This window comes from Python bivittatus, unplaced genomic scaffold (genome assembly GCF_059951505.1).
Source record: "Python bivittatus isolate LINGU-HERP-01145 unplaced genomic scaffold, Pbiv_v1 ctg000700_np1212, whole genome shotgun sequence".
Classification (NCBI taxonomy): domain Eukaryota; kingdom Metazoa; phylum Chordata; class Lepidosauria; order Squamata; family Pythonidae; genus Python; species Python bivittatus.
In genome coordinates this window covers 18,929,566-18,945,419 of record NW_028277098.1, presented here as the reverse complement: position 1 = coordinate 18,945,419, position 15,854 = coordinate 18,929,566, and the positions used below count along the sequence as shown (strand labels likewise).

Genomic DNA, 15,854 nt, shown 5'->3' with positions numbered 1-15,854 from the left:
AACACTTTTTCTACAAGGCAGAAATGCTTGCTAGGAAAAAAAATGTGCGTTATAATCACATTTTTCCTTTGCTGATGATCTTGTATATTTATGTGATGAGGCAGACACATCCTGTACCCCAATTTTCCACCTATGCTGATTCTACACTATATTTTATATCAGTGTTAAGACAGGCAGAGCATATTAAAAAACAACAACAACAACACAACCTGTATCTATTTGGCATTTATGTCCAAGCTCTTGTATCTCTGTTTAAGAGTATAAAATGGCAAGAAAATTGAAAAATGTAATGTATAAATGAAGAATGGGATTTGTCTTGCCATACTAAGAAGATTAAACATTGGCCTGCACCATCAAGGATTTAACATCTAGTTATCAAAGCCACATCCTGATTCTTATAAAAAGACTAGATTATAGCTTTTCCCAAGGTCAGAAAAGTCCACCCTGGCAAGTGAGAGATTTGAAAGTGATTTATGGTTCAGCATCATAGATCTATGCATTTTTTATCTGTCTATAATATAAACACCTCAGAGGTGTTTGAAGCAATGCGAATGAGGGATCCAAATGAATTATAAATAGCAATAAAGTATAATTCAATTCACAAGAGGAAGGATCCAAAATTTCCACTAATATAGGCTGCATTTTAAAATAAGCAGATTGGTTTACTTTGACTGTATTCAGGCAAAGACCACTTCATAATGTATCAAGCTGAATTAGAAGGAGCTACTCAGAAAGACTCAGATACAGCCTAGCTGTGATTTTGCATTTAGCATAACTTTGCATCTAACTTGTAGGTAATGTCAGCTGGAAAGAGCTGAGATTTCAATTCTGGCCTACTTGATTTTACAAGCCCAGAGGAGCAGCTGTAGAAATCTCAACCCTTGGAGCTTGTCCACACTGTCACTGTGCATAATATTAAGGCTGTGCAGAGATTGTTCTCTAAACTAGATTAAATCAGATACTTAGGAAACATTTGCCCTGCCCCTCATTAGCATTACTTGGCATCCTTATTTATCATAATAAAGCAACATTTGCAGAAAAATGGAACATGATGGATAAAATGCCCATACGTCATAGAAGTGTTGAGATTTTGGAGTTACATTCAAGTTCTGATTTACTGAAGTGTCCATCAATTGCTTTCCACTAGAAAAGGTCAGAATTTATGGGACAGCTTGACCATTATCTTTTGACCATAGCAACACTTGCTCTGGCAACTTCTGCAGTACTCACAAAACTCCCAATAATCCTTTGGAAGCACAATGTCACTGAGACCTGCTGATTTCCTTAATCTCTCTGATGACAGTGCCTAATATACTGAGAGAGAGAGCATGTGCAAACTATAAATATGGCCAAAATGGTATTAGAGGGGAGAGGAATACTGCTTTGAAGGACGAAAGGCAGAACAAGGGCAGACAAAATGATAGTTTTTATGCACAATGATAGCTTTTAGGTTATAGTGTAGTACAATGTGTCAGATTCTATCCTTTAAGCAAGTAAAACTGCTGAGCCAATTAAAATTTTGATGTAGTATATAAGTATTGCATGTGTTGTGAAACGATGAGAGGAAGTAAAAAGATAATAATAGAAAGTTATATAACAAAAAGAGGGTGAATATACAGGACAATTGGCCCTAATTTGTTCAGAAGAGAGATTATCACTTTGACAGGCATAATTATAAGCTAAACTGGGAATTATACAGAGAGAGAGAGAGAGCACACCATCTATTCAAAAATCTCTGATTGGAGAGATAAATATAGATGGTGAGTCATATTTGATTTCCAGCTATCTATTCCTGTGCTCAGAAGCATCTATACAGGGGTCAAAAAAACCCAAGATGGTGGTTCCATTTCTTGTGGGACTGTCCTGTTTTTCAGCAGCATTTGGAGCACCCAAACTATATATCACAGGCAGAATTTTACACAGATTTTGAATCAGGAATGGAAAAACTTAAGACATGTTCATCTCACCTTCAACAAATAACAAACCCCACTAAATTGCCCCATTCCAAGCTGGAGCACATCTCTATTAAATACCTATTGCAACAGAACCAGACATTTCACTGTCCACTTTCTTCACTGGCTTTATAAATTCCTTAGTTAGGGAGGGCAGAGTAAAGTTTATGATTTAAAAGATAAGAAAGAGATATCATGGAGCTCATACTTGTGTATTAGGCCAAAGGGAAGTCTTGGACTATTGTAACGCTATCTATATGAGACTGCCCCTGAAAACTGTGGGCATGGGATTATACCTGCTGCTATCCCTTTTATCCCCTCAAAAAACAACAATCACAGTTTTCTTGTGAAATAAGACAAAATTAACATTTACTCACATGAAGTAGTTTTCCTTTTTTTTTTTTTTTCCAGGAACAGCAGTTACAGTAGCAACAATTAAACAGCATATTTAAAGTATTAAGTAAATTACAAAATTAGGCCATAATTAGTCTCTGAGCTCAGTAGCCCAGACATGTGCTTTCGCCTTGAGTGCATGGAGAAGGAGAAAAGGGAAGTGACCTCACAGAGTCTCCGCCTCCTTCCATGTGTCTATCTAGGAATACAAGAGCTGTGAGTTTTTGACTGCATTATCCTACAAAAACTACCTGGAAAGGTGCAAAATGCTGAGAGCCAACTGAGAGCTGGTTTGGTCTAGTGGTTAAGGCACCAGGCTAGAAACCAAGAGACTGAGTTCTAGTCCTGGCTTAGGCAAGAAAGCTGGCTGGGTGACTTTGGGGCAGTCACTCTCTCAACCGAAGTCACCTCACAGGGTGGTTGTTGTGAGGAAAATACAGTAGGAGCAGAAAAAAATCTAAAAAAAAAAATACAGCTGTTAATAGGATCCTCCTGATACTGCCATGTAACACCAATACTTCAGAGAGTACACTGACTGCTAGTTTGTTTCTGAGTGCAATTCCAGGTACCTGTAATAACTTACAAAGTCTTCTATGTAGAAGGAGGCTGGATATCTGTTGGACCACTTGCTCTAACTAAAATCTGCCCTGTCAAGGTGTGCTGGTAGAGAAACTGTGCTAAGAGCCCCCACCTGTGTGAGAGATGGGGGTGAGGACTTGGAAGCTGTAATATAAGCTCCCTGTGGAAATAAGATTGGCATCCTCATTGTAAATATTTGAAAAAAAATAGTGAAAACTTGGCTATTTAAGAAGGCATTCAGGGATTGAGATGTGGAGGAAGTGTGCAAGCTATGTTAATGATGTTGTCATTATGCTTTTCATTATGCTGCTGACTTATTTGTATTATAGGTATTGTAGAGTTTCTTATTTTATTCTGCTTTCATAAGCTTTTTGGAATTGTCTTTTGACTAAAGTCTGACAAAAGCCCTTATAAATTAATAAATAAATGAAGAAGTCTGTGTATCCAGCCTCCTCCTGTCTGTTCCTAGAATAGCAACTCTTCTGTTTTGGGCAAAAATCTCTTAATTTTACTGCCTGAGTTTGTTTAACTCAGTATTTTTCCAACCTGCAACTTTAAGATGTGTGGAGCTCAACTCCCAGAATTCCCCCCTAAGATGCATACAGCTCCCAATTCTGGGAGTTGAAGTCCATACATCATAAAGTTGCCAAGTTGGAAAAACACTGGTTTGACTGAAGGAACTGGAACATTAAACAGCCTCAGGTTTGAAGGTGCCAGTAGACTTTCTATTTGTTTTATTGCCTGTGTCCCCATGTCATCACCCAAGTGATGAAATGTATTTACAGCTTTAATTTATGCACAATATATTCAGGTTCAAAATTGATTTGCTTCTCTTAGTCCTCTCCTTGCCCAAACCTTCTTTGACTTATCTTTTGAACTCCTGCAGCTAGCAATCTCTAGCCTGAGAATCTGGAAGCATATATCTTTAATCAACTCTTACAAACACATTTCAATGGAATTCTTTTAGAGCTGGCTTTGGGAATCCAGTCTTGACTATTGCTGTGTTTTAAAGAAAATCAAATGGAGATGCAGCTCACTGAAGTGTGCAGTGGTTGGAGATCCAAGCTAAACCTATGAAATCCTGGTTTATCATGACATCCTAGCTTCTGAATGCCTCTGGAGTTCCTGAACCCGTATAAGAAGACATTGTATCTTTATTTATTGTCAAGCTCATTGGAATATTTCACATCCAGACTATTCTAGGAACAGGTACATATCCACACATTCCCTGTGAATGAAAACCACATGGTGAAAACTGTTTTATTGCTGCTTTGCACTCAGGGTTTATTTATAACAATAGCGCTGCTCATTCTTTTGAAGAGTAAATTAGCCCCTGCAGATGTTGATATTAAACAACAGCTATTCAGGATAATAAATCAAACACTGAGTAACACTGTTGATTGCTAGGTAAGTAAAATGTATTTGTAGTCATAAATTATATCAGTGGATCTACAGACAAAAAGCTTAATTGAGGCAGCTTTCTTTGAGCTTGATTCAATAAAGAGCTTTGGAAATGTTTGCCCTACGTTGGCCAAGTTAAAGACCCAACTTTGCAAAAGAAGAGATGGGGGGCAGTCATGAAATAGCCAAGCTGCTGGCACTTTTCATCCCCTGAGAAATTGCTTCCGCACTGAGCAATTCCACACATCCTCGGCTCCATCAATGTGAACTGGGCTATGTTCTGTAACACACAATAGTCTGGAGTGAAGGGATCTCTGAAGGGCTTGATGAAGGCCCACATTGTCATCTTTCATAGCTTGGCCCCTATGAGTCTTTATGACCAGCCACTAGGGCAAAGGTCAAGAAATGCATAAGGGGAAAGGTTTTTGCACATCATCCCTGTGCCTGTTTCTCACCTGGCCAACTGTTGGTTAAATGAGAATTGGTGTTAAGAGAAAAAGGAACTTTCTCTCTTTCTCTTTGGTACTCCCTCTCTTCAGGTTGGAAAGGGAAACTTTTCTGTCTACATCAATTCTTAATATATTTTTTTTTACTTCAAATATCAGGAATGCCTGCTAGCATTCACTGATAGCTTGGGCTAAGGCCATGTTCTACATCCAAGCAATATCAAGAACATTATCCTTTTAATGGGATGTTCTGCTACTTAATTACTCAGCATTCTTTCCCCTCTCTCCTTATGTCTCACAAGGGCTCCTGCTGGATTCATATTTCCAACAATCTGAGACATTGTGTGCAAGATATTTGTTCCCTACAAGCAGAATGAGATAAAGAGTTATAGTTCTGGTATTGCCTCTGCTCCCTGGGGAATATAAAGGAGAATCAATTCCAAATTGTTTGTACCTATGAAATAATGCGAGCCCTTGAAATCAAGCATATATTAAAATGGCCTCTGCTCATTTTTATTTCCTTCCTGTCCCAGATAATAATGGATATTTTGCAATGTGCATGAATTGAAGACAGGAAACAAGGAAGGCTGTGCACCATGATAAGGAAGGTTGAACTTGATTCTTAGGCCTATTGTCCATATTGTTTTTATTTTTTTATTTATTTATTCAATTTGGATGCCACCTCACTCCAACCCACTCTAGGTGGCTCACAACATAAAGGGAGAAGAATACAGAAAATTAATCAAAAAGAAATACAAAAATAACTGCAAAATAATCACTACATGGCAATCCAATAACAAAGCAAACATAAATAATCTTAATCAGTGGAATCCCCTCCACCCTACCCCAAGGGCTGGGTAAATAATCAGGCCTTTAAGACTTTTCAGAATGTTATCAGTGTGGGAGCTGTAGGCATCTTAGTGGGGAACCTCATTCCAGAGAGCAGATACTGTTCTCTTGGCAACACTATAGGAGAAATTGTTTACTCCTGCCTTCTCCAGAATCCTTTTTCAACCTCCCAGTCTAGTCTACAGCTCTGGGATCTTTTAGTGGTCTCCCATCCAAGTGTAACCAAGTCTGACCTCGCTTAGCCTAGGTAGTCTGCTCAGCTCTGAAATCGATCAAAGTCATCTAGGTGCTGCAACTTGTTATGGATTTACTTATCAAACTATCCCAGCGCCAATCTCTCCCTCATTTTTGTACCTGGAAATTACTTCACTATGTTTCTCGAGTGGCACTTGGCAATCCTCCATTTGTACAATGTTGATCTTTGCACTTTATTCAAATCACCCCACATGGGCAATCTGCTACAGTTTTTCATCTATATTAATAGGGGATATCTATTCACATACCAACATCAGTGGGCTTCAGGTATATCAGCAGAATGAAAAAAGTGATACACTGCTATTTTGGGGCAGAGGCAGATACGTAATGTTTTTGCATGCTAAATGGACTTGGTGTTTCCCTCAAGATGCCTTTTGCTGCATGATAGCATCAATCAGTGTGTATGTGTGCTATTGTACACCAGGAACTTATCAGGAAAAATGCAAACTTAAAATTGCAGTAAACTTAGCGGGTGCCAATTCCTCAAGTCATTACCTTCTAAAAATTAAACTGAGGCAGGTAGAGTGAAGGCACAGAATAATAACAGAACCGAAAGTGGGAAATCTGTTCAGTCCTGTTCCACAAGAATGCATATATTTTATAAGAGATTGGTGGCACTATCTGCATTTTCCATATGTTCGACTATCTGTCTATACAGTAGCTATTAAAGAGAGTTGATTCCGTTTCATTTTAAATTGATTGAGGGCTTAGACATTGCTAGTGGGATAGTGCTAAGATATCCTGTTTATTGCCTAAAGCACTATTAAAGGCAGGTGTCTCTGTGCCTCCTCAGTTAGTTAGGCAAGAACTACAGCTAGAAGCTGCTGTACATATTAATCACCTCTCTTAAATGGTCACAGTATGCAAGCATGAAATTCAAAAGTATGGGACTGAAGCATGGCAGTGATACACTGCTGTCTTTTGGGAGGAGGCAGATGCATGATGGTTTCACAGGCTAAATGGACTTTGACAGATCTTCCAAATTGCTCCTAGGTGGTCTTTGTGCATAGTGCTTTGCTGTAGCTCAAGCAACATTTCTGTCATTTTGGGGTGTGCGCATGGGCTGTGATGGAAGGTGGCAATATTAAAAGGAAAAGAAAAACTGGTCACCAGGACTATAAAGACACGATCCCTATGTTATTTTTGTTTCCAGCCAAGGAATCCATTCTGTTTTAAATTATGACTGAAGCAGCGTGCTGGAAAGCCAGAACAGCACAAACGAAGATGGGTATGAAAGAACGAGTGACTTCATTAACTGTTTTCAGGGTTGATGTGGAATGTTAGCAGCTACCAAAACCTTGTCACCGTGCTGCTCCTGCTTGCTGTCACTTACACTTTAAAAAGGAACTGTAGTTTCTTGGCAGAATACATTCTATGCACTAAAAGTGGCCCTGATTAAATCTCTACCAGTTTCCAAATCAAGAGATGGGAAGACTCCAGAGATTGTCTGTCTGTCTAATTATCCATCCATCCATCCATCCATCCAATTTATATATCACCATAATCTACTAGGACTCCCATGAGTTAGCAACCATAATAGATATGGTTAAAATATCCATGGTATACAATTATTAAAACATCTGTGGCAAATATGCAGTAAATTAATTAAAGTGAAAGAAAATCTTGAATAAATAACTAGAACTATCATACAAAAACCGTTGTAACGCAGATAGCATCAATCTCATTAACTACTTAAATGTTCTTCAGAAGAGCCCTGTCTTCATCAAATTCTGGAAAGCTGGCTGGTAGTCTTCTTAAATGTTTCTGGAGACCAGTCTCCAGGAAGAAGAAACTATTTGTCTCTTCTGGCCAAGCTAAGAAGTTTGTTAATGGAGAAATTATTAATTCAGTGTACCTGGCTTGATTCAGAGGGAAGCACAAAGAGAAGTGGTCTTGACCACCCCAATTCAGCGTGCAGAAGCAATCTTGGAGTGTTATTAAGCCATCCCTGCAGAACAGTGGATGCACACATCGAAATACAGAATGTTTACCTATGCGAGGCAGAAAGGATGCTACCAAAGCACTTAGGTAATGTATAAGGCCATCACAGCTTCTTTATCTGTACCCTTGGACATAGATTCTAGAAAACAGGTTCATTTTTTATTGGCTTTATCTTCATGGCTTTTGAGTCTTACGTACACTGAAATACTTTGTGGGGGTTATGTATGGGTAATTCCTTTTACTGGCTCCTGTGGGAAATGGAATGTCCAACTGAACTAATCCATCTTTCACTCTTTAAAACAAAATGTCAGACAGGACTAAACCACATCTTGTGTATAGTAATATAGATATGGAAAAATCCAGGGGAGTTTTTTTTTCCTAAGAGTTGATATTATAGAATATGTTTTTTAAAAAATATTGTCATACTATATAGTGGATGATTTGTCAAAATCCAAGATGTCATTAATTCTTCATAGTCATTTCAGTAACAAGTGAATACATTTTTAGTTATATTGGCCTTTTCAAGAAATTTCAGTTGTGTGATTGCTTTTGTTTTAATTATTTATTTTAATGTTGGATTTGTGCATTCCCAGATTTTTTTTCAGTGACATGCTTATATAATAGCTATGCATTATTTATCATAGAAGTACTTGTCTGAAATCAAGAAAATAAAAATCCTAGTGAAAGGATTTCCTGAGAGGGTTGATTTATCAGCAATTTAATTCTGTTTAATTCTCAAGGTGGATGAATTTTACAACTTTAAAGAGTGTGATGGCAGATTGTGGTTTGAGAGTCAGAGAGCAAGATATGTCAGAGATGCATGTAATAAGCTGCAGTGAATTTAAAGAAGTAAGGAACATGTAGATGTGAGTATGGAGCTGAGAATTGCTGAATGAGCACACATTTTGCTTATTAAAGAATGGTTTCATAGACTACCAGATCTAGCTACAAAAATCCAGATAACCATCAAGTGAAGCAAACATTTTGCTGCATCCCTGGGTGCCTTCTAGTGGTCATTTGGATTTATGCAACCTAGATTGATAGCCCTAGTGAAATTGTCAAAGTGAATAAAATTACATATTGAAAATGTACTTACCTCTGTGGTAAAGCGCATACTTTGCACATGAAAGGTCTCAAATCCACCCTTTCTTAGGGTGTCAAGGAATAGCCAGATATTGTAAGACTGGCTCTATTATATGAAATTTGAAAAGCACTTCATGATTTAGAGTGGACTCCATAAGGTTAGTTAGATGAACAGCTTATTTGTATAAATAAGCTTTATATATTTGATGCATGTAAAGTCATCTGTGCGCTTCATGAATTGGGACATTGTTTCACATGTTTCCTTAAGCACCCTAATTCCAAACTTCTTCTCACTGTTTTTTATGAAATTAAAAGAAAAAAAAGAAGTTTAGTGGTTGTAGACTATGGTAATCTCTTCAATGACAAAGTGAATGAAAGTGGTATAAAGTTTTATGCTTGATGATATTCATAGTAAAAGAGCATTATCTCAGCATTCTCATAAAATTCCATCAAGACCTCCACAAGTTCCACCTCACCATCAACCTTAGTCTTGACTTATCTACAAAAGTCACCCACTTCTTTGATGGCACAATAAAACTACACAAATGGAGAGATAACACTACATTATACAGAAAACGTACAGATCATCACTCGTACCTGCATGCTTCCAGCTTCCATCCACAATCCACCACCAAATCCATTGTCTATAGCCAGCTTCTACACTAAAACTGCATTTGTTTGGATCCACTTGACAGAGATGCTCAACTGATGGAATTAAACCAGACATTCAAGAGATTGAATTACCCACTCAGTGAGATCCCTGGACAAATCAATAGTGCCAAACCAATTCCCAGGGAGAATCTACTAAAAGACAGACCACAAAAACAGAACAACAGAATACCACTGGTTGTCACCTACAAGTCACAGCTCAAACCATTGAAATGCATTATTAATAATCTAAACCCATATTGACCAATGACACTGCACTTTCTCAGGCACCAAGTGGCAGGCCCATACTTGCAAATAGACAAATGACCAACCTGAAGCAGATTCTCACAAGCATAAGAAACAACAGAACAATTGTGCACATGGAAACCAGATCCTTCAACAAACCCAGATGTCTACTTTGCTCCCACATTTGCACCAACAGCACTATCAGAGGCCCCAACAACTTCACACAACATTAGAGGCACCTATACATGTATTTTGTCTAATGTGATATATTTCATCATTGGCTAGCAATGCCCCCCTGAAATCTACAGATACTAATAATAAGCCAGACTTTATGCAAAAGAATTGATGGACACAAGTTGACATCAGGACTCAGAACAAAGAGAAAATAATATCAGAGCATTGTAATTTCCCAGGATTCTCCATAACAGATATCAAAGTAGCAGTTTCAGAAGAAAGTTTACCAGCACATTTGGAGATGAGACATCAAAATGTTTCAGGCCATCTTAGAAAGTATCAGAAACGCAATAGATTTTTAACCCATTGCAATTGTTAACTGATAAGGTACTTGTCTCACATGTAACTTACAACTGCATATCCCTTTCTTTATTACCATCCCACCCCTCTTGACTCATCACTGTTTTAATTCTGCATCAGTTTAGCCATTCCATGCATCAGATGTAGTAAACTACAGTTCACAAAAGCTTAGTCTGAAAAATTGTTACCAGACTCATCCTGGTATTTGTAATCTTTGTCTTGGTTCACTGCTAGAAAACTGTGATGGTAAAAGCAGTGTTACTTCCAAAAATTGGAAATAGTTGGTCTTAATCATAATTGTTAGAATGATTAGCCTGTTTAGAAAATAGGATCCCAAGCAGTTACTCATAAGTAAACTATGGTCAATGCTAGTTAGCTGAGGACTGGTGCTAAACAATACAATCCTACACAAGACTACTCAAAGGCAATTTTAAATGAACTCGGTAGGAATTACTCCTAGGGAAAGGAGTGCAAGATTGTGGCTTCAATAATTCTGAGTTCATCTTATCCAATATCCATAACTGAGGATTTAACAGAAACACATGTTTCTCAGATGTATGGCAGTGTTTTGTTTCCTCTTATGTAACTAGACTTCTGACTTTGTCTTTTTTTTTTTTTTAGGTTTAATTAAATAAAGTGGAGCAATGGAGTTTTAGGTGTTCTGCTCTTTGAATTGATGAAAAAGGGTGTACCAGATGATAAGCACTTGAACTTAAAAGAAAATACATCTTTGATGTTAAGTGTGTCTAAAGGATTCTCAGGGAAGAAAATGGGCTCAGCACCACTCAATCTATTCCCCATAGTTACCTGCCAGTCTGAGTGCTTCAATACCATTATAAAAATCTGTCAAGCATTCAAAACCAATTACATACAGGATGTTAAGAGCTGTCATACCAGATGTCCCCTCATGTCCATAGAGGTTCTTATTGCCCACTTTCCTTTTTAATTTTTTTTTTATTTTTAAAACTGCATTCAATTCCAAGGTTATGTTTCTAAATGATACTGGAGTGTACAGTGTGCATTTGTAACTTCACTTAACCTCACAGGACCAATTCCATGACTGGGTAGTCACAGCGGTAGAAATCCTGAGAAAATGTTCATATACCTCAAGCCCACTTCAGTAGAAGGGTTCAGCTGCCAGGTGGGCTCAATTGCCAGTCAATATGATAGCCTATCTTTTAGGATGGTAATGCAGATAAAATGGGAAATTTGATTTGACTCAAGGGACATAAAAATGCTGAATTTAAAGCAGCTCACCACCCTGCAAACCCTATAACTCACCTGTCAGTTAATACAGTCATATCAAGATAATATACAAATCCCTTTACTTGTAGCTGAACAGTTTGTAGTTGCATTCAAATACAAACAGATATAACTCAAAAATTCTCCAGTCAGTAGCTCAAATCAAGTTTTTTGATTAAGGAGGCCTATGGACAGGGAACTATAAAATAATGTGAATGTAAAAAAACTCAAAATGTAAAGTGCAGAGGTACAAGAATAACATGTGTAATGCTAGGCCTTCCTTAACTCATCCATAATTTCCATTATGTTCAGTTTCCATGTAAGTGAGCATAAAAGTGCAGTCTAGTACTTACTAGCAGAGAACTTATTTAAATAGATCTTGCGCTGGTTAATGACCCCAATAAAGTGTGATTACTTTTTTATTCTTTAAACAGGTCCTACCCATGAACTCACCCTTCTCCAAAAACAATTCCATAAAGCACAAACAGTTCTCCAGTAACTCTCACCTTAGCCAGTACTTCATTTCTCTCACAGATCAATATGAGTAATAGAAGCAAGACCTTTCTTTCATGGTGCCCTAATCTCATAAAAAAAAATTTAAAAATCCAAGTTAAAACTTTCCTCAGATTTGGCATTTGAGGCAAAATGCCTAATTCTCAATGGTGCAATAGGAAGGAAGGAAGGAAGGAAGGAAGGAAGGAAGGAAGGAAGGAAGGAAGGAAGGAAGGAAGGAAGGAAGGAAAAGAGAAAGACTTGGGAAAAGAAGTAGGGAAAAGATGAATTCAGGAATTCTTTCCAATCCTTTTACCAGCAGTGACCATAGGAAACATTTATATTATCTTCTGGTAACAAAGAAATGTGTTGCCTCTGTTTGTGTTTATTGGTTACCCCCTTGCATTTGTGTGTTTGTGTATAGGTGTGCATGGGGAAGCACAGGACAGGCTGCATGAGCTCGCTCTGGTTTACATGACCAGAAGGAAGAGGGGCTTAGAATCAAGTAATCAACAGCATTTGAAGACACTGCCCAACTGATTTTCCCATAGGGATCTTATGGGAGACTTTTTTCTGGAATAGCTTTTTCCACAGCCCTTGAGCTATCTAGCCCATTTTCAGAATTCCTCTTTCTTTTGCTGGCTTCTCTTGCCACAACAAATTTGGTTTGATTCTGTCCCAAATTTGGAGAGTTATCCTGTTGATATACAGAATATTATTTTGTTGTTTTTCACTTTAAAATGTAAGGGGACCAGAGTTGTCTGGAAGTTAGGTTGCCTCTAAATCTATTATTGTGTCGGGCAGAGTGCAAATCACAAACACTCCTGTTTGTGCAGAGCGCAGCAAAAACTCCAGGAAAAGTTACCCAGGAAAGATACACATCAGCATTGCAGCTGTTCACAATGCAATGTCCATTTCTTGTTTCCCAAAGAAATCCAGTCAGAAAATATATACTAACATGACTGCAGCTCCCTGCGATGTTATAATCATGAGCCAGACACTTGAGCGCCTGGATCGCAATCATGTGATTGTGGGGATGCTGTGATGGCCATAACCTCAAGGACCAGTCTAACATCCATTTTTTCAGTGCTGCTGTAATTCTGAATAGTTGCTGAACAAATGGACGTAAGCTGAGAACTACTTGTAGCCATTTTGCTTCCTTGGTGATATTCCCCTATTGCATCCTCCCCAACATACATACATACAGATATATTTACACTAAGCGTTTTGTGCAGCTGAATTGGCTTTTCCTGCTGTCTTCCATTTCTTTCCTCATTGAAATTGTTTGCAGATCTGCTTATAGTATCTTCTTTTCTTCCTCTTTTTAAGGAATTCCTATCCAGATACATCTCTACTCAGACAAGCTTGCCCTGGCAATGGTAGCTCATAGCCTGATCAACACTTGGTTGGACTGCTGTAATGCACTTTTGGAGAAGACTCTGAACTTGTGGCTAGTATCAGCCAGACCATAGTGGGATAATTATACTATGGTAAAATAGTAACAATTTGAAGGTTGCAGCACTGGTTACCAGTAGGATTTCAGTGTGATTACTATTTACAAAACCCTATAAGCCACTCTTTATTTAGCAATTACTCAGCGACAATTCACAAATACGACAGTAATAAATGGTAATAAAAAATTTAAGCAATCTCTCCACCCTGCGAGGGGACAAAAAAAGGGGAAAAAACAGGTCAGGCACAGGACACTACGCCAGAGAACTTTATCTGAATGAGACAGCAGCAACCAGTGATCTTTGCAGTGTCCCTCTCTCACTCTCAGTCACGTTTACTTAGCAACCATTCCATTTAGTGACCAAGTTATTGGAATGGAACGCGGTCGCTAAATGAGGAGAGGGTACATAACGTAGCACTCTGATACATCAGGAACTGCCTTGCCGGAATTGATTCTGCCTCTCAAGTCCTAACATCTATAGAAAACCTAGTGGGAGTCCCACATGAGGAGTAACCAAGTGGCCAGAATTTTCAATGGTAGCTCCCACATTTTGATATACTGTATGTTCCTCCCTCAGGTATGTTTGACTTCATCCCTCTTTGCATTTTTAACTATTATTATTTATTTATTAAATGTATATGCTACCTGGCTCCCAGCATTTTACAAGGATGTTAAGACTTATTCCAATATACCTTTGGCCTTTGATTGCTTATGGGCAAACATGGTTAGCAACCATTATAAAGTATTGGTTTTAGTACATTTTGTTTCTCTTTGTTGTACATTGCAGAAAGTCTCGATTGGGGTGGTTTACAAATATTACAAATAAATGTCTACCATATTTTATTCCCTTTGGGAGCAATGCAATCCCTTTTCATTCTAAATCCAACATTCCCAATGCAGTAATATGAACAGTGAAAGAATTCTACTTTTGAGTTGGTAGCAAATTTTGACTGAACTAAAATTTCAAAGGAGAGCTTCAGTAAATATTGCAGTGTTCCTAAGGAAGCTTTCTTTCATTCTTATATTGCATCTATAACATGGGTTCTGGTGAATTTGCATTGTGTGTTTGTGTGTCAGGTTGCAAATACCAAGATTTAAATATCTTTAAATCTATAGTGACTATGTGCTAAATATTACAAAAGTTTTTTTTTTTAATATTTATCCATCAAATGCCCACTTTGTATAAAATCTCCCTATTTTTCTACACAGCTTATCAATGAGAGTAAGGTTTATCAGGATTGCTAGACAGATCTTGGGGAAAAATGGCTGCATAAATTGTGCAATTGTTTCAGTAATCTCTTCAAAGAAAGGACAACTTTGATAAAGTAGAGGTGATTAAATTTAATTCTCTTGTTCATTCAGCTGAATTTCACAGCCTGCATCTCTTAGCTGAAATACAGATCCAAGGACAAACATTAAAAATGTAATATTTTAGTAGCCTGACACCTATTGAGTACCAAGGAAATAAATAATATCAGCACAAAAATAACAAATATTAGGAGCACAATCCAAACAGTTTAATTAATCTGTGATTTGTTAGATTTTTGTTCCTCCTTAGAGGATATCATGAAAAAAAAGTGGCTAGGTTTACCAGGATATTTATAAGCATGTAATTAAAGGTTTGTACTACTCTGAATTGAAGCTTAAAAAATCTTCTCCTTGTATCATAAACTCATTTTTCCAAAAAGAAAAAGAAAAAAAAAGAAAAAGAAAAAGAAAAAAAATTCACCATACCCCACACCAAAAAAATCCTTTCTTTTTCCTCCAGAACATGTTTACTTTTTATTATCAAAAATAACAAATAAAAACAGGCATAAAATAATCCAAAATGCAAAACAACTTACTATCAGCATCAGTATGTTATGCTATTCTAACATTAGAGCCTAAATTAGAAGATTAAAAAACTATCTGAAAATAATTAATAGCCAACAATATTATTGAAAATAGAGATGCCAATATCATAATGCTGTTATATAAACAATTGTGCAACCACACCCGGAATATTGTGTGCAAATTCTGGTTGCGGCACCTCAAAAAGGATATAGTGGAGCTAGAAAAAGTTCTGAGGAGGGCAAGATGATCAAGGGGCTGGAGAAGGTTCCCTATGAGTAAAGTTGTGATATTTGGGACTTTTTAATTTAGAAAGGACTAGATTATGAATGGTGTGAAATGAATGAAATGCTGAATGAAAGAAATGATGTGAATGAAAGAATAAAATTATGAATGGTGTGAATAAAGTGGAAAGGAGAAGCTATTTTCCCCTTCACAAAATACTAGAACCAGAGATCACCCAAAGAAACTGAATTCTGGAAGAATCAGGACAGACAAAAATAATAATAA

At 37.5% G+C, this 15,854-nt stretch overlaps 1 pseudogene; it reads right to left on the bottom strand.

The window, feature by feature from the left end:
• Positions 1–8,930, bottom strand: part of LOC103052217 (helicase senataxin-like) — a 57,601-nt pseudogene extending 48,671 nt beyond the window's left edge.
• Positions 8,931–15,854: the final 6,924 nt, after the last annotated feature.